Source organism: Acomys russatus, chromosome 21, assembly GCF_903995435.1.
Source record: "Acomys russatus chromosome 21, mAcoRus1.1, whole genome shotgun sequence".
Taxonomy (NCBI): Eukaryota; Metazoa; Chordata; class Mammalia; order Rodentia; family Muridae; genus Acomys; species Acomys russatus.
Window position 1 is genome coordinate 48305281 of NC_067157.1, and position 18831 is coordinate 48324111.

Here is an 18831-nt window from a genome sequence, read left to right on the forward strand (position 1 = left end):
AGACCTTCTGGAAAGACATTAAGAAAATAAAATGACAGAGCCAGGCAAGGCATGGTGGCACATGCCTGTAATCCCAGCACTTGGGGAGGCAGAAGCAGGCAGGTATCTGTGAGTTTGAGGCCAGGCAGGTCTACAAAGTAAGTCCAGGAAAGTCAAGGCTACATAGAGAAACCCTATCTCAAAAAAAAAAAAAAAAAAAAAAAAAAGAAAGAAAGAAATTATATACTACATTCCAGGAGAAAACACTTGCAAAGGATATAAATGTATAATATCCAGGATACATAAACATAGAATATACAGAGAGTATAAAGATCTTTTAATAGTGATGAGAAAATATATAACCTACTTTTTTAAATAACTAGAAGATATGCAGAGACATGGTATGAAAAAAGCCATGTCAAATGAGTATAGAAGAAGATGCTTAACACTATCTGTGGGTAAATGAACTGCAAATTGTGTTACAACACAATTTTTAGAACAATTAAAACCAAAATGATTGTGTGTGATGCTGACAAAGACTTACAGCCTCTCAATTCCTCACTTACTAGCTGAAAAATACAAGACAGTTCAATCACTTAGAAGAGTTTGGCAGTCTGTAAAATTTGAAGTACCTATCACAAGCCAGCCAGTTCTCCAGATGTTTGTCCGGAAGAAATCAAAGGATGTATGCGTATTCATAACTTAAGTATCCATAACTAAGTAAATAAGACATTTTATCATGGGGCTGGAGATATGGCTCACAGTTAAGAGGCTGTTCTCCCAGAAGGTCCTGGGTTCAATTCCCAGCAACCACATGGTGACTCACAGCCATCTGTAATGAGATCTGATTCCCTCTTCTGGAGTACATGAAAACATTAAATAAATAAATTAGTTAATTAATTTTTAAAAAGCCGGGCAGTGGTAGCACATTCCTTTAATCCCAGCACTCAGGGTGGCAGAGGCAAGTAGATCTCTATGAGTTCAAGGCCAGCCTGGCCTACAGAGTGAGTTCCAGGACAGCCAGGGCTACATAGCCAGGTCTACACAGAAAAACTCTGTCTTGAAGAATCAAAAACAAAGAAATTATAGTTTACTTGACCCAATACTCTGCAATTGTGTCAGTAAAATATTATAAGTAACAAGATATTGCTCAAGTAGCAAATCTCAAAATCATCATGATGAATGAATAAGTCCAACATAAAAGGACACATTAAATCCAGGAAAAATCCAGACTTAGCCACAGTAATGGAAAGGCCAGTGGGTCCCTGAGGACACAAAGGCAGAGGTGCGGAGGGGGAGAATGCATTTTCTAGAAAGTATGGCTGGCTGCGTGGGTGTACACATATGGCAGAAATTATCAAATGGTGTGTTTTTAAATGTGCCATTAATCTATTGTGGCTCAGAGAACTGTTTGGATCTTATTTTAAACATCCTTTTGTATGGAATTTGGCTCCATAAATTTGAGGACCAGGAAAAGGACTGGAAGTGCCTGAGTGAGGGGGAAATGTGAAAGGCAAAGTCACAGGGGTCACTGAGACCTGCCATGTCTGCCCAGCACTCTGGCCAGATGCCCAGAACTCCTTTAAGTGGAGGGTCATGATGATATCTTGTTTATATGAAACAGCCCTTGAGCAGAGCAAGGCATGATCTCTTACTATTTATATGCTCACTAATACTGGGTTTATACAGATCATGGTGGCAACATACTCCAGAAGAATAACTTCTCTGTTTCCACACCAAAGTTTGTAAATTCAATTTACGAAATACTTCATTATGAAATCTGCCTGTTGTCCTTGGTGAGCTGTCTCCTCAGAAGTCTGGCCTATATTAATCAGATTGGTTTTTTTTTTTTTCATTATTTATGTTTAAAGACCTTGTTACATATTTTGGACAACAGTTCATTACCAGACATGTATTTGGCAAGGATCTCTCCCAGGCCATGGTTTGTCTTCTCAGTCTCTGACAGGATATATTTTAGTGCAGCATGTTTTGAGACTTACTGTGTCTTCAGTTCAGCAAATCAAAGTATTACTAAAAACACTAACTCAGTACATCTACTGCCATTCAGATGTTCACTGCTATTCACAAAACAGAGACAGAGACAGAGATAGAGAAATAGGCATAGAGATGAATTATTACATTCTTTAAAAATAATTAAGTTGGGCTGGGGAGCTGCCTCAGGTGGTAATGTGCTTGCCTTGCACACCTAGAGGCATGAGTTCAATCCCCAGAGCCCACATCTGAAATCCTAGTGTAAGGAAAGCACAAACAGGTGGATCCTTGGGGTTCACTGGCCAGCCAATCTTGCCAAATCTGCAATTTCTGGGTAAATTCGAGAGACCCTTCTTTAAAAGCAAACTGTGTGATACTTGAGGAATAACAGCTGAAGTTGTATGTGCACACACACACACACACACAAACAGAGAGAGAGAGACAGAGACAGAGACACAGAGAGACAGAGAGACAGAGAGAGAAATTGATTTTGTTAACATTGTTCTTTGGGAAGTTATACATTTTCTTACATGTGGCTACAGTATCCCCAAGATCACAGAGCAGCAGACTAATACTAATGGTAGGGATAAAATGATGGCATTTAGTGACTGCCCCACCCCCAATAATCCCCTATTTTAGCACTTGAAAAAAACCACAGAGCTTCGGCATTTGTTAAAGTAACTTTTATTCTCCTGTCTCAGTTGTTGTCTGGGAGGCTCACTGCCTCCCTCTGCTAACCTAAGCCTAGTCCTGGAAGCTTCTAGCCTCCATACAATCCAACCTAGACCTAGAATGCTTTCAACCTCTGAGACTTGCTGCTTAATAAGCTCACATTTATTTGCTCTTTCTGAGCCCTGGGCTGGCTGGTTCGATTCAGCTGTTCTGGCTCAAACTCCTCTCCCAGCTGACTTACTCAATCTGACTTCTCTCTTGGCCCCTGAATGGCCTCTAACTCCAACAGTCTCTTCTTCTGGCTTCTTCTCATTTTCTGGCTGGTTCCATCTTCACCTGAGTTCTCTCTCTGTCTCTCTCTGTCTCTCTCTGTCTCTCTCTGTCTCTCTCTGTCTCTCTCTCTCTCTCTCTCTGTCTCTCTCTCTCTCTCTCTCTCCTCTCTCTCCTCGCTTCTCTCTCCTCTCTCTCATCATTCTCTCTCTCTCTCTCTCTCTCTCTCTCTCTCTCTCTCTCTCTCTCTCTCTCTCTCTCTCTCTCCCATCTCTCTGTTACTGTCCTGGTAAAAACTGCCTCTTCGCTCTGTAAAACTGCCTAAGTAGCTTCCCTTTCCTCTCTCTTCTCGAGAGTTGGGCGTCTCCCATTCTGTCAAATCTTCTCTAATTTGTCACCATTTCTGCCACTCAAACATGGAGCTTCCTTCTACAAACTAACTTTACCTTTGTTTGGGATTAAAGGCGTGTGCCACCATGCCTGGACCTAAGCTTTTCTTTACCTGATACTTGCTCTATAGCAGGCTGGCCATGAACTCAGATCTGCTTGCCTCTGCCTCCTGGATTAAAGGCGTGTTTGTATCCCAGCTGGATCACACAGACCTAGAAGGGCTAAATTGACATTCCTCCACAGGCATTCTCCTTTGTGAAGAATGTTAGTTTTCCATTTTGTTGGAAGCAATATTGGCTACTTCTAAATTATACAACTGAAGGTTTTAGACTGAAAGAAAAATGAAGCTATCCAGGCTTGGGCAAGAATAAAACTGTCAAAATCTTGCCTATCGGGCCATTTTCCCTACCTCTCACTTGCTATGTGACTCTATGCATCAATGAAGGCAAAACGGGAGACCTGAGGATAAAAAATGGTTTGGGCTGATGAATAAAAGTTACTTCAGTGAATTAAGAGTGTCGTATTGGTAAGGAAAACTCTACTTGGCCATAAACTCACCAGTCTGCCATGGCTGCACTCATCCCTTAATATTCAGGTGTCCTTGGGGCTCAGTTCTGTGGCCTTGAAGGCATCCTTAGGTCCTAGGTGACTGTGCTGCACCTGGATAAGGCAAAGGCTATGTCCATCAACCTTATGCACATCAGCTTTCCCAACAGTTATGAACTCTTAAAGGACAAGCGGTCCTAGTCTGTTCTTCACTTAGGGTGTGGTTTCTCTCTTCCATCTTTGATAGAAGCTAAGCTTGGTTATATTGAATATGTCCAATAGATTCTTCTAGCAGAATATCTTTCTCAAAATAGTAAAAGGACAGGAATCTTAGAATAAAAAGAGTTATATAGCACTTACTCATGTGGGTTAGTTTTATCCTGACACCAGTGCAAGCCAGTATTCTCTGGAATGGTGATTTACCCTGTCTTCCAGTTTCTCTGTGTAGAAAACAGAGAAATATACTTAAGACATACAACCTAGGGAGATTAAGTAAGAGACTCATGACAGTTGCTTAATTTATACCTGATATGTTTATTTTTATTCAATAAATGTTAGCTACCATATTTTTAAAGTTTCTTTTTATGGTTGAGAAGGCTCTTCTGAGCAACACATAAGGCCTAAATTCCAAAAGGGTTAGTGGCTGTAGGGGAGTGATCAACTGGGAGGAGTATTTCAACACATGACAGTGAGCTCACTTCCTTCATAATAGAGACTTCTCAGAGGCCAGTTACAAAAGACCATAAACCAGTAGAAAAGATGACAAAGAGCTTAAAAAGGCTGTTCACAGAAAGGAACAACAAATGGCTTATAGATATGTGAAAAGACCATCACCCCCAAGCACAAAGAAACAAAGAAGAAAATATCAATGAAGGCGATTTTCCATTTACTGGAAGGCAAACGTCAAAATAGAATCAGAAGATAGTTACTGTGTGAAATAATCTGAGTCATGTGGAAGGGAAAAGACTGTGTGTGAATACACACAACACACACATGGGTGTGTGTACATTTCTATACAGTCACCCCTTGGTGTCCATGCAGGGGAGCGTGGGGGAGGGGAGGTTGATTCCAGGACCTCCATCAGATACTAATGTGCAGTTACTAAAGTCTGCTGTATAAAATTATATCATTTTCATAGAACCTACACACATCCTCCTGTAAAGTTTAAAATCTCTCTAGACTGTACATAACGCCTCATATGGTGAAAGTGCATTGCAAGTGGGTCTTTTACTATATTGTTCACTAAAGGCCCAGAAGAAATCAACATACATTCATCAAGGCATATTTTTCTAAAACTATTTTTTATCCAAGGTTGGTTGAATCTCTGGAGGCAGAACTGTAGACATGGTGCTGCTAAGAAGGCTCGGTGGGTAGAAGTTCTTGTCACTCAAGCCTGGTGACCTGATTTGATCCCTGGGAGCCATGATGAAAGGAGAAAACTGATGCCTGACAGTTGTTCTCTGACCTCCACAAAGGCACACTCCTGTGTGCACATAAGTATGAGCAGACATTTGCAGACAGACAGACAGACACACACACACACACACACACACACACACACAAAAGCCACTCAATAATAAAAATTTTTAAAATAACTACAGGCCTGGAGAGATGGCTTAGTGGTTAAGAGCACTGTCTGCTCTTCCAGAGGATCCGGGTTCAATTCCCAGCACCCACATGTCAGCTCACAACTGTCTATAACTCCAAGACCTGACACCCTCACAGAGATATACTTGCAGGCAAAACACAAATGGACATAAAATAAAAATAAATCAATCACAGAGAAACCCTGTCTCAAAAAAATTATTTAAAAAAAAAAAAAAAAAAAACCTATAGCTCTTCTTTGTCACATCCAACCTCCCCACCTAACCAGATGTCCCACATCTTTCTCCAGGGTCTAGCCTGGCCTAACCTTTCTGTATGTCCACTTTTCCATCCAACCCACTCTGTCTGTATCAGATTTAGAACTAACAAAAGAAATCAGCATGCCCAAATCTCATTGAAAAATATGAAATGTAGCAATATATAAAAAAAAAAAAAAAAAATCAAGCCAGTGTTTTCTCCCCAAAACCAACCAGTTCTGTAGAAATGTTTGTTAATGAGAACTGCTTAGATAAACCCCAGAACACGGAACTTAAAAGAATAGCCATAGACAGGTGTAATGCTGAAAACATCTCATTTTAATCCCAGGAAATGGGAAGCAGAAGCAAGCAGATTCTGTGAGATCAAGGCCAACCTGATCTACATAGTGAGTTCCAGCACAGCCAGAGCTACACAGTGAGACTCTGTCTCAAAAAAAAAAAAAAAAAAAAAAAAAAAAAAAAAAAAAAACACCAATAACAACAAAAGAGCTTAAAGAAAGAGCTCAATGAAATCACGAAGAGAGAGCTTTAGGAGAGTAAGTGCCTAAGAAAACACAAGCACAGGCTGGTAGAAATGGTAAAGACAGTTAAGGACTTAAGAATGGAATTCAATCAGGAGATAGACACATTGACGAGAACTCAAGCTGAAACGAAGATAGGATTGAAAAACCCAGTATCTCAACTAGACAGCTCAAATGAAAACCTCACAAATAGAACGAAACATGCAGAACGCAGAGTATGAGGACATGACAATAAAGCAGAGGATCTAGACCAAACAAGCTAGAAAGGTGGTTTATAAAATAATAATAAAATAAAAAAATTTTTAATTAAAAAAAAAAGTTTAAAAACACAGGAAAGGAACATACAGTTTCAATTGTGGGAGATGCTAAAAAACACCAAAACCTTCCAATTATAGGCATAGACGAGGGAAGAGAATTGCCAGTCAATGGCATAGACCAGTTCTTCAACGTAATCATAGAAGAAAATTTCCCCAAACTAAGGAAAGACATACCATGTCTACACAGGTAGAACAAGCACACAGGATCTCAAATAGACAAGATCAGAGAAGAAAATCCACATCACACTGAACTTCAGGCAGTGCTGGGTGATTAACTAACAGGATATTCAAAACACCAGTGCATCATGAGAGAGAGCCAAAATTAAAACTTTTATGGGCAACGAAGCCTACGTCCCCGAAGACTAGTATGTGAAACAATCCCAGACAGCAGGCCATGAGGGGAAAAGTGTCAGCACAGGTTCCAATCTGAGGGGTGAAATGAAGTAAAAAGTTGTCTTTCAAGTACTGACCAAGGGCAGGCTTGTTTTTCGGCACCTAGCCACGTGAGCAACTCTACACAAAGCACTTTCTACAGCCTAGATTGGTCACCAGTCGGTACCAGCTTTGTGCCTAGAAAGGTCAGTTGCTCCCAGACTCATGAAAAGCACAAGACAGCAGAGAACGAAATGACCTAAGTTCAAATCAAGTCTCAGTTTTAAGTGTGTGCTTTCCTTCAGCTAACTCCCAAGTTCGGAAAGCTCTTAGCAGCGCCCAGCTAACCTGTTGCTTCCATCTGTAAAAATCGGAAACGTACCTCTGTCCCAGAGAGCACACGCTCAGACCCCTGGCAAAAAGCAAATGAGAAAAGCAAGACTGTGTGGGGTTGGAAGAGCTTGAAATTCAATAATTCCCACCAATTACCTCCTCCTGGGGATTATCAGGAGCAGTAATGACTAGAGCAAAATGCCGAGAACAGTAAATAAAAACCAAAGGCCCAAAAGAGACCCAATCCGTGCCACTCCCCCACCGCTCAGCAAGGCTTGAGAAACAACACGCTTTGAACAGACCAGCAGGATTTAGGGAATTACAGCTTCTCACATTCTGCCTAGGGAAATTGTATTGTATGCAACGTGAAAACCGACCCAGGAACTTTCTCTCCGCTGAAGGCTTTTAAGCAGGTTCAGCTGTGGCAAGGAAGGGTGGGGGCTGGGGGATGGCTTCGTAACTTCCGGTTCTCTCAACTCAATCGCGTCTGATTTCTTGGGGCAACGGGAAGTGGAAGAATTTGTTTATTCCTGAAGGCTGACGAAGTATTTCTACACTCTAAATGGCCAAAGGTGACCTTGACAAAGAAATCCTTTGTGTGGTATTTAAAAGCTGTAGTTATTACAAGGAATCCTGTCATGGCTTTCATTAAAAGCATGCCGGGCACATGCAACAGAAACACAGGAACTGTGGAGTTTTCTTATTTCTTTGAGCAGCGTCAGACCCGCTTTTTTTTTTTTTTTTTTTTTTAATCGTTTGAAAAAACTCACCTTCTTTTGAAAGTGTCTGTACGACAAATAGTTACCAGGCTGATTAAGCTTAATATGTCAAGAAGCTAATATGGGTCATTTTGTGCGACTGTGAGTTTCAAAGCCTCCTTTGTCAAGCCAAATGTTCTGCAAAGCCTCTCCCATCTCCTATGCTAATGATAATGCACTCCCCACTGCATCTCATGCAGACCCCTAAGTATAACACAAAGTGAAAACATGAATGCCCTCTGAGCCTGAGAGAAGTTGTCACTCTGTGATAGAAGCTTAAGAGAGATTTGAGGCAAGGGATTTGTGGACTTTGTTGTTAAATGGGTGTACCATAGAGCCAGGAAGAGCTGCCAATAAAAACCTACAGAGCCCAGGACTGAGAGTGTAGCTCAGCCATAGAGTACCTTCTTAGCATGCATGAGGCCTTGAGTTGAACTTCCTAAAATGTGTGTGAATACTTATACATGCATGCATGTGTGCATGCGTATGTGTGTATACCTGTGTACATATGTATCTGTGTGTGTGTTCTCCCCCAAATACCCCACAATATCTTGACCATCTGATCTTGAGGCAGTTCTAGAAACACCCTGGAGAAATTTGGAGAGAATAAGAAATTCCACCTACTAGAAACTCCAGCGTTTGTCACTCCTTTCTTCTGGAAATACAGGGAGCCCAGGCTCACAAAGCTATACCAATATCATTGCCTAGATCTTGTCAGAGTGGATTGAGGTAAAATCAAGGGTCAGGTGCTCAAGCAAGCCAGCTCATGTACACTACAGACCTCTCAGGCCAAACCGACCTAGCTACAAATTCTGACTCCAGAGTCAAAATATTGGTGCTGGAATCCTTGCCATACTCTCTCTCTCAGATCTTTACCAGATCCCTGGTTACTGAACCAGTTAACTTTTCAGAGAAAGGCAGCAAGCTAATAGCAACAGTAGTTCCTAGAATTTTCTGATCAAGAAATTAGAGAATGGAGATAAAGCTTCTACGCCTTCCCTGGAGACAGCAGGTAGAGACATTAAGTAGTCATTAACCCTTAGAAATAAGCACAGTATTAAAGGTGTCCATCTCTGAGGGTGTGGCAATCTACACAGTGCTTTGAGGACACAGGGAGCTGCTCACTTAGACTCTACTGTCTACCTCTCCTCTAAGCCTCACCTCAGTGGCTGTCACTGTCCCAACAGTTCTAGAGATGTCCAGGACAGCTCACTGCCTGAGGGCGTCCATCCACTGACACAAATAGCTACTCCTGGGAATATTGGAACAGTTTTATGGACTGCTGGGAGCATATGCCGCTGAGTCAACTTCTTAGCCGACCGTGGGAGGTTCTGTTAAAGTAGAAAATTAATGATTGCAACCGAAACATTGTATTCACTCAGTCAGAATTCAGGCCATCTTAGGGGTGTGTGTGTGAGTGTGAGTGTGTGTGTGTGTGTGTGTGTGTGTGTGTGTGTGTACTTTCATAGACACACAAATACTACATATACAGAAAGAAATAAAAAGAAAAAAGAAAGGGAAGGAGAGAGGGAGGATGGAAAAGAGAAGAGAAGAAAAGAAGAAAAAATAAAGACACCAATCTTAAAAGTCTCTCCATGAATGGAGGTCTCCTGTGTACCACCTCCAGAGTAAGTGAAAACAAAATGGTAAAGTGAACAAAACCCACATGTAGGGCCCAGCTAACACCAGGATCAGCAACTGAAGAGTGAAGTCACTCACCAGGGAGTCCACAGCAGCTGAGTGTCACCTGGCTCAGCTAGGCTAACTCCACAATATCTCCCTGTGCTGTCTTCTCAGCTCAGAACAGCCACGGGGGGGACTGCTGCAGCTCTCTAGACAACCGATCTGCACATTACTTTAGAATGTTTGTCAGTGTTCACAAAGTAAAACCAAGTACCGCTCTAGTGCCCAGCTCAAACCTTACTCAACCAGTCCCCAGGACCTAGGCAAAGCTGCCCTGCTTCGTTAATCAAGTCGAACATTCAAGTGCAAAATAATGTCACAGGCTGCGCTCCAAAGCAAAACCCAGATCTAGCTGGATGATGCTGACCTTATTTACAAAGTAGTTCAAGTTCAGGTCCTTGCTTTGGACAGAGTGGCTGTCAGAGGATCTGACCCAAATGAGACAATGTTCATTGACATGACTGCAAAGAGACTGCAAAGGTGATTCTGCCTGGTCTGTTTCAAAGAGACATCTAACACATTCCACAGGAAATATTAGATCTGCTGTAAGCTCTCAGCGAATGTTCAGTACTCATGAATGAACTGTCATCACTTACAGGAAGATGATGAGCTTTCCTGCTCACTAAGGAGACCCAGTACTTACCTCTTTGGTCAAGATGTGTAGAGAGGTTGGGATTTAGGACCTAACACAGCACTAAAAGATACAGTCTGTATGTCACATGCTTCAAGGCTCTTGGTGGATGGAAAGAACACAGTTGTCATAAGTGACCTGCACTCTGAGTGAGTGAATACACTGTTCCTGCCACAACCATTAATTTTCTACTTTAACAGAATCGCCCACCAGGTCTAAGAAATTGGTGCAACTGCATATACTCCCAGCAGTCCATAAAAATAAAAAATAAAAAATAAATAAAAAAAAATTAAAAAAAAAATGTTACAACATTTCCAGTCAGAGCCATCCAAACAGAATAGTCAAAAGGAATCTAAAATATACGGTTTTACATTTTCAAGCAGTTTTTTCACAAAGAAATCAAGGTTTCTTCCTTAAAACACAACTTTATAGGCCCCCCAAGTGTCTTTTGGGTGAATTGTGATACCTTCCCTAGAACATGTGTACATTTTAGCAGAGTAATGAATGTTGAGTTTTTTGAGTTGATTCCCTTCTGAGATGTCTCTGTTTCTCTGTCTTTGGATTTGTAGGCCAGCATGGTCTACAGATCACGTTCCAGGACAGCCAGGGCTACACAAGGAAACCCTGTTTCACACAGGATATTCAGTTTCTTTCTAACACTAGCTGTCAGGACATAAAATGCTTAAGAAATCAGTTTCCTTCACCACAGAAAAATAAAAATTCTATCCTGTTCAAACTTGAGAGAATCTATCTACTCACAAATTCCCACTCAATATTTCAAAGTGGAGTATATAATATTAATTACAAGTCAAAGAAATTGAAGCTCAGCCTGATGGAGGCAGGCAGGGGTGGGGGTGGGCCCCACCCCGCACATTAGTTTGAGGTCTGTCTCAACTACATAGTGAGCTCAAGGCCAGTCTGGGCAACGTAGTGAGACCCTCTCCCACCCCACCCCCACAAAAAGCAAAAGAGGAGATGTGGAGATAAAGCTTAAGGGCAGAGTGCTTGCCTGACATATGCAAGACCCTAGCTTAAGCTCTCAGCACCTCCATAAAGGGGAGGGGGGGGGAAGAAAAAGAGAAAGCAGAGAGAGGGAAGAAAGGGTGAAGGGAGGGAGAAAGGGAGGGAGGGTGGGAGGAAGGAAGGAGAGAGGGAAGCAGAGAAAGAGGAGAAGACAGAGAGACATAAAAGAGAAGGAACCAAGGAAGGGAGGGAGGGAGGGAGAGAACGAAGGAGGGAGGGAAGAAGAGAGGGAGGGAAGGAGGAAGGCAGAGCAAATCATTGTTCTCATTTTTCTCAGATTAGATGAACTAACTTTCTGCAATGATGTTTTTCTATTAAAAATCTGTTGTTCTGCTAGGGTACGTGTTATAAAGGGAAGTAGGGCAATTTAAATTCTGCTGAAAGGGGACCTTACAAGATTCTTATGTCACAGAGGAACTCAAGAATATCTATACTGGAAATCCCAGCTGCAGAGGCTGTCACTAAAATCATTATTAAGTGCCAAAGTAAGTTTAGGTCTCAGAGTGATCAACAGCTATAGAAGAAAAGAGAAAAATATATTGAAATGATCCAGCATGCATCAGTTGGGAGATCTCCACCAGGCGTGTGCTTAGATCAGAGCCTTGCATTTTCTTTATTTTATTTCTTTATTTATTGGTTTGGAGGCCAACAGGATGGCTCAGGGAATAAAGGAGCTTGCTGACAATCTTGAAGACCTGGATCAGTCTCTGGGATTCACATAATGGAATGAGAAAATTGACTCCTACCAGTCCTCTGACCACACACACACCATAGCGATATTTTCAGGTACACACACACACACATAAAATATAAACAATTTAAAATTTTACATTTGGAACCAAGTGCCATCATAGTACACCATTTTTCAATTCATAATATTTGAATGTACAATGTACAACTTGAGAGAACTAATGTCCGCCCAATCAGAGACTGGTGTTCTAGGTCTAACCAATGGCCATAGTGATGTAACAATCCATGGCTCCTAGCCAGCTCCATTTATGAAAGGATCCCCTTTACAATTGTCACAATAGCCCAATTTTCATTCTGTAAATGTGTTTCATTGTTTTTGTCTTTATTCATTCCCTTTCAATGGTGAACTGAGACTACTGTTTAAGGCCCAATGCCACAGGTTAAAGTCAGAGAAATGAGTCATTTGGGATCCGGTTCCTGGAAGTTCTTGCCAGCAATACAGATGGGCTTACGACTGGCACGTGAAATTATTAGTGTTCCGTACTCTATCCTCTATGGGTATCCGTGGGCTGTGAGGACAGAATGGCACAAACCAGTAGCTAAAACAGCCCAAACTTACTCTCTTGCAGTTATAGAAGCCAGGAGCCTTGAGTATAGGTGCCAGCTGGGCTCTGGGTCCTCTGAGACCTGGGAAGAGAACCTTCCTCACCTCTTTGCCGCTTTGAGAGTGGCTGGCACTCCATGGCTTGCAGCTGAGTCACTTTGCCCCATGGCCTCATCCTCACATAGCCCTGTGGCCTCACCCTCACATGGCATTCTTCCTACAGATCTGCTTTCACGTGGTCATCATCTTAGACTGAGGCTCACACCACTGCAGTGTGGCCTTGTCTTAATTTGGCTAATTACATCTGCAACTATCAGACATTCAAATAAGAGCACATTCTAAGGGACTTGGAATAACACAGCATCATGTGCTTCTGAGAGAAAGGCACCATTCAGTTTACTACATGTGTACACACACACACACACAAACACAAACATACTCATGCAAACGCACACACAAAAACACACACACACAGACACAACATACACATACACACACATACACACATCTAATCTTTTATTCCTAACAGAACTCTTGCATCCCCCTTGAGTCTCGTATATGATTTTTAAAATGAAATAGAATAGAAAGGATCAATTTGTTTTTAGTTCTATTTTTTTAGTGCATAGTTCTTCAATGCTTATTCTCTTTGTTCATTTGATCCAATCAATAAAACAAATTGGTTAACATTGTTGATCTCAGGTCTTATAAAGGAGAAAACTTAAGTGTGAAGTCCAGTGCCTCATTTGTAGCTCAGAGCTACAACTTATGGGAGAAGAGGTTTATTTTAGTTCACATCTAGTTTACAGTCTGTCGTTTCAGGGGAACCACAGACACACAATTGAGAGAACTTAGTCACATCATACCCACATGCAAGAGCAAAAAGAAATGGATGTGCACACACACTCACTCACTTGCATGTGCTCTACTAGAGCTCTTCGCTGTGATTGTACGTCAGGATCCCCTGGGTAGGGAATGCTTCCTCCCACAATGGGCTGAGTTATCCAAGATCAATTGACTTAAGACAGTGTCTCACCATAGGCTCACAGGCCAACCTTGTATAAAACCTTCACTGAGGCTCTTCCCCAAGGTTCTAGGTTGTGTCAAGTTGACAACTATAGCTATACCATTAGAGTTAACCAATTATACTATTCTATACCTTAACCTAAGTTTTCAGGAAAGAAACCTCATCTGTGTTCTAGCAATTTTAGGATGAGTTTATTTGGCTAACACTTTGCCATTTAATGACTTACAGGTCTATGTCTATGTCAATTCAGGAAATGAGTCTTCAATAAGCTTTGCTTAGCCCTTCACTTCTTACTCTGCCAACTGTCTCATTCACTGGTCTCTAAGACAAAAACACAGGAGATTCCTGTCAATACCTACAAATTAAAATACTTTATTTTGGTTAAGTCTCTAACAACAGGCTCCATAGTGGCACAATGAGATGACAGGAACATAATGTTTTTTTTTTTCACTTCTGTGTATGCATGTGTATGCACATATGTATATGTGCATGCTTATTTGTGTGTGCTCATTAGTGTGCAGTGCACTCACCTCTGCAAGCAGGTACATGTGAAGGTCATAGGTTGCTGTCCAGTCTTCTTCTGTCACTCTCTACCTTATTTTTTGAGACAAGGTCTCTCACAGAAACTGAAGCACTCCATTGTCATCTGGACTGGCTGGGCATGCTCACACTCGTGTGGCTGGCTTTTTTCCATGGGTTCTGGGCATCTGGACTCATCTCTTCACGCTACACAGCAAGTACTTTACCCACTGAGCCACGTCTGAAGCCTGACAAGATCTTACTAGCAAAAGTGTATCGGTTCTTCCAAAACATGTTCTTACCCAGTTATCCTAAGATGGCACACATTTGCCAATATTTCATTAAAAAAAAAATTAATCATTCCTTGTGCTTGAAAATCTAAACCTAAACAAACTATTAACTAACTAACTGACTAACTTAACAACTGAAGTTGCTAGAAAGCCATTCTCTGCAGTCATTCAGAGAAAATAACCTATTTTCATGTGAGTCTGGGGATGAATCAGCCCAGACAGGCCCAGGTGGGGTCTGGCTTGGTTGTTCTCACTTGAGAGCAGACACTTGATTTTACACCAGCCTGAATCTCTGAGGGGATCCCCCACAAAGGCTGAACACCGTAACTCAGCATCTTTTCTGAGATTGCAGTGATCCATGAACACAGTGTCCCTGAACACTGTTTTTGTTTTAAGTTCAGCAGAGGACTTTTTTTTTTAGGGCTAAGATTTTGGTCATTTATTTTCATGTGGCACTTATTTTGTTTTTAGGTTATTATGGCAAGTATGCCTCACTAATACAAAGCTTTGAAAATAAAAAAAGGCCTGCTCCTGTTTTTGTGTTTTGTTTTTGACAGCATCATATCACGAGAATAATCCCAAAATGTCATTTCGCTGGTGATATTCCTTCATTTGGACACACCAGCTAGCTTTCAGCTATAATGTTTGTGTTTAATAAATGTCTGTCTTGGTCTGTCTTGATCCTCCCTGCCAGAAAAATGTATAGACTAAGTGACATATAAGCAACAAAAATTCACCTCTCACAGTCATAGAAGCTGAGAGGTTCAAGGTCAAGACATCAGCCATCAGGTTTAGTATCTGATACGGACTGAGCATCTATAAATAGGGTCCTGGGACTTCACATGGGGGAAAGAAACAATGGCTTGTCCCTCAACCCTGGCTCCCACCTCCTAATCACCTTCCAAGAGGTCCCAGATGGAGACTGAGGATCCATAAAGGGTTCACAGGCACACATTCAGATCAGAGCAACAGCAACAACTCTTTTTCACAATAACTCAAATCCATCTCAGGAAACTTAGAAAACAGGAGAAAGCATAAAAGTGAAAAGGTTGTTAAATTTCTAGGTAAGAGTATGATGGCTTGAAAACTGAAGAAAACACACTGACGGCTGCCATTTGGAGAAGCTCCACTGCATGGGTAGGCACTCTGTCATCCCATTTGTAATCCTAACACAACTCAAAAAGATCAGTGGTTCGTTGTTCATAGAGATAGTCAGTGGTACATACAGATTTGAAGCAAATTTGCCTGACTCAAAACTGTCTGATGTCATCTCATGACATCGTAATATCATCACCTTATCTGGTGACATCATTGTGACGTCATCATCTTCACCATTGCCACTTCCAACAACATGCCCACAGTTTCCACCAATACCACTACCACTATCGTCTCTATCACCATCACTATTATCAGTCACCTCCTCCATCATCACTATTAGCACCCTACCATCTCTATACATCCTCCATTACTTCCACTGTCACTACCAAAATCTCTACTGTCACTTTTACCATCTCCACTTCATCTCTTCTGTTACTTCTGTGGTCATCTCTACCATCTCCATTATCACCTCCACCATCTGTACTATCACTTTCATTACCTGGAAGTATACTTTAGGTAATAATTATCTAGGTATAATCTATCATATCACCCATCAACCTCCACCATCTTGACTATCATTCCCATCTGTAGCTGGTGTTTGCTACTTTGTGGGTTTGTTTTTCTTCCACCCTTCTCCTTCTTCCCTTTCAACCCCCTAGCAGTAGATAGAAAAGAAAGACATATAAAGGAGGAAGGGAATGTGATTATCGTCAGACTACTTCCTGCTAATTAAGGGCATCAAGTTTTGGGGGGCAAGTTTGATCTTTACTGTCAGAATATCTAATTTCATCTTCTTATTTCTTTGCACATGACCACATAACAAACAAACCACACCATCAGCATGCAACCAACAATCAGCCATCTATCAGGATGTTAGCATATATATTTTTTTTCCCTAGAATTCCAAACATATCCACAGAAAGTATCTGAAGCTAGCAAAACCATGCCCCTGCTACAGCACAAGACAAATCATAGTCACCTGCTGTGAAACAGTCCCATTTTCTCACACCTGGGATTAAAACAATAACATATTTCCATAATATTTCTGTGTTTTGTAAAGAAACCAAAATTCTCACTATAGTCATCTCTACTGTCACATCTGCCACCTCTTCACCATCTCAGCTGTCACTCTGCTGTGCATCACTACTTCTTCCATCTCCATTTCTACCACCACGTTATCACTCCCTCTTCTTTTCTGACATTTTTACACTCACTTTTCTATATACACTTTCTTCTTCTCACACTTCAGATCCTTGCCTGCTTCAACCTATCTTTCTCTAAATTTTATTCTCTCGGTTGCCTGGGAAACAGAAAGAATGGGCACCTTTCCATGACCTTTACAAATAATCTTAATCATTTGTCTGTCCAATAAATATCACTAAGGGTATATGCTGTGGAAATCACTCTTTGTAGCCCTAAAGGTATAAACACCACCCCCCCACCCACCCCCACCCCGTCTGCAGGATTCTGTGCAGCACATGAAACAAACCTTATTTTTTTTAGCATCTTCTTCGCACATACACACCCATTATTTAAATATCACACCTCCTAGCACACTGTCGGCCTGTGCTTCAGCTACCAGCTCACATGGCCCAGCCAGAAGCTGGATGGAAAGCAGAAGTGATCTGCTCAAGAAGGATACACAAGTCAAAAGGAAAGTCTCAGGCAACAGCCATGAAGTAATTTCTTATCTCTTGTTGCCACAGCAAGCTACCGCAGGAAAGAACTTCCTATTTCCATGTGCTAGTGATACGCCTTAGCTGAATATAATTTGCCTGAAATGGTCACACACGACCCACAGTAATGAAACCTGATATATAAGGACAGTAGACCAAAGGGATGAAGGATAAACTAAGCAACACACACACCAGGGAAAGTATACCTCCGCATTCGTGTGATATGAGAAGAAGAAGAAAAAGAAAGACTGTTCTGTTTCTGCTTCCCATGTAACACAAGTCAGCACAGAAGAGCAAGGTTCTATCTATTACTACAATGTGTCTAGACTAGACTTGGAACTTGTGGTGGTCCCCTGAGGTCTAATAAAGTCTACTACTGCAGTCAAAGATGCACTAGTGGGTTATAAATCTGCCTCTGATAACTAACTTCTAATTTTTAAAAATATACTCAAAGAAGGAAAGCTGAACCAGCAACACCTAGCTAGCTCTTGCTTTCAAATCAGAGATGTTCTGTCAAGCCTGTGACCTTCATCTAAAAACAAAAATCCCCTCCAGCTGCCTGTGCACAAAGGGGAATTCTGCACAAACAACACACTTTCTCTAGTGTGGAGGTCACAGAGCATTCCCCCCGCAAATGAACCTTTCAGGACTCAAACAAATGCTGAAGTGAGCATTTCTAAATCAAACCATGGGTTGCAGTCCAAGCAGCTCTCAAGGCAACTCTAGGGTACCAAGAAAAGAACAAACAGCAGCAGATGCACAGCTCTCAGCATCACAGTTCTGGCAGAGTCAGAGGCCTGCAGCACCATGCCTCGGAGCCATGTGTTTAGGAAAAGCTGAGCCAACTTCACATCCCAGGAGCCCACTTCAGACCTGGCTGTTCTAAAGACAGAGAAGTGTCTTCATATCGCCCGGCAGTTGCTTTTCCATCACCACTCAGTGTGACTTTACTTACACGCAATAGAAAAAGAGCCAATCCAAGCGCTGCCTCTGGATCCTTGAATTCACAAAGCTCATAATAGTCTAAGGCCAAGGCTGAAGAGTCCAGTCCAAGCATCCACAGCCTTGAAGGCTCAGCCCACACAAGACTACCATTAGGTGCTAACTAGAAAATAAAGCTATTTTGAAAGAACGGGAAGTGTCATCTCTACTTCCTCAATTCTGTTGTCTTCCTTCTTGTTCTTGCTGAACCTTCCTGGACACAGCACATCAAAGCAGGGATGGCTCATCTGTCTGGCCTTGTTTATCACAGAAGGCTGCCCAGTGTTTTCCAGAACATATGGATGAAAGTTTCCCTGGTTTTACCTTTCTGATGGCCGTCCAGGAGGGTGACAGTATGCACGAAGTGTCTCTTAACATGTTGGATTAAGGGCTGAAGAGATGGCTCAGCAGTAAAAAGCACATATCCCTCTTCTAGGTGTAGGGAAAGTCAAAAACATGCCCACACCGTGAAAAAAAAAATCTGAGCCTTTCATAGGCATCATGAAGCATAGACTGCAAACCTATGTCGTCATATCATAGACTTAAAAACTTGACAATCCACAACAATTAATTCATCTCTAAGAAACAACTCTGCATACA

The 18831-nt window shown here is 41.7% G+C and overlaps 1 protein-coding gene across 9 annotated transcripts in view; it reads right to left on the reverse strand.

Annotated features, from left to right (window-relative positions):
- Ipcef1 (interaction protein for cytohesin exchange factors 1) overlaps positions 1–18349 on the reverse strand; it is a 155265-nt gene extending 136916 nt beyond the window's left edge. For 2 of the 9 annotated variants that reach the window (XM_051164432.1, XM_051164428.1), the window contains exons 1-2: positions 9732–9910; positions 4210–4289 (exon numbers count right to left, since the gene is read on the reverse strand). The gene's annotated coding sequence lies outside the window, so the exon portion shown is untranslated. Of the gene's footprint in view, positions 1–4209; positions 4290–9731; positions 9912–18205 lie in introns of those variants that run through there. The other 7 variants (XM_051164434.1, XM_051164431.1, XM_051164429.1 and 4 more) reach the window with 6 other exon arrangements.
- Between the last annotated feature and the right edge of the window lie 482 nt (positions 18350–18831).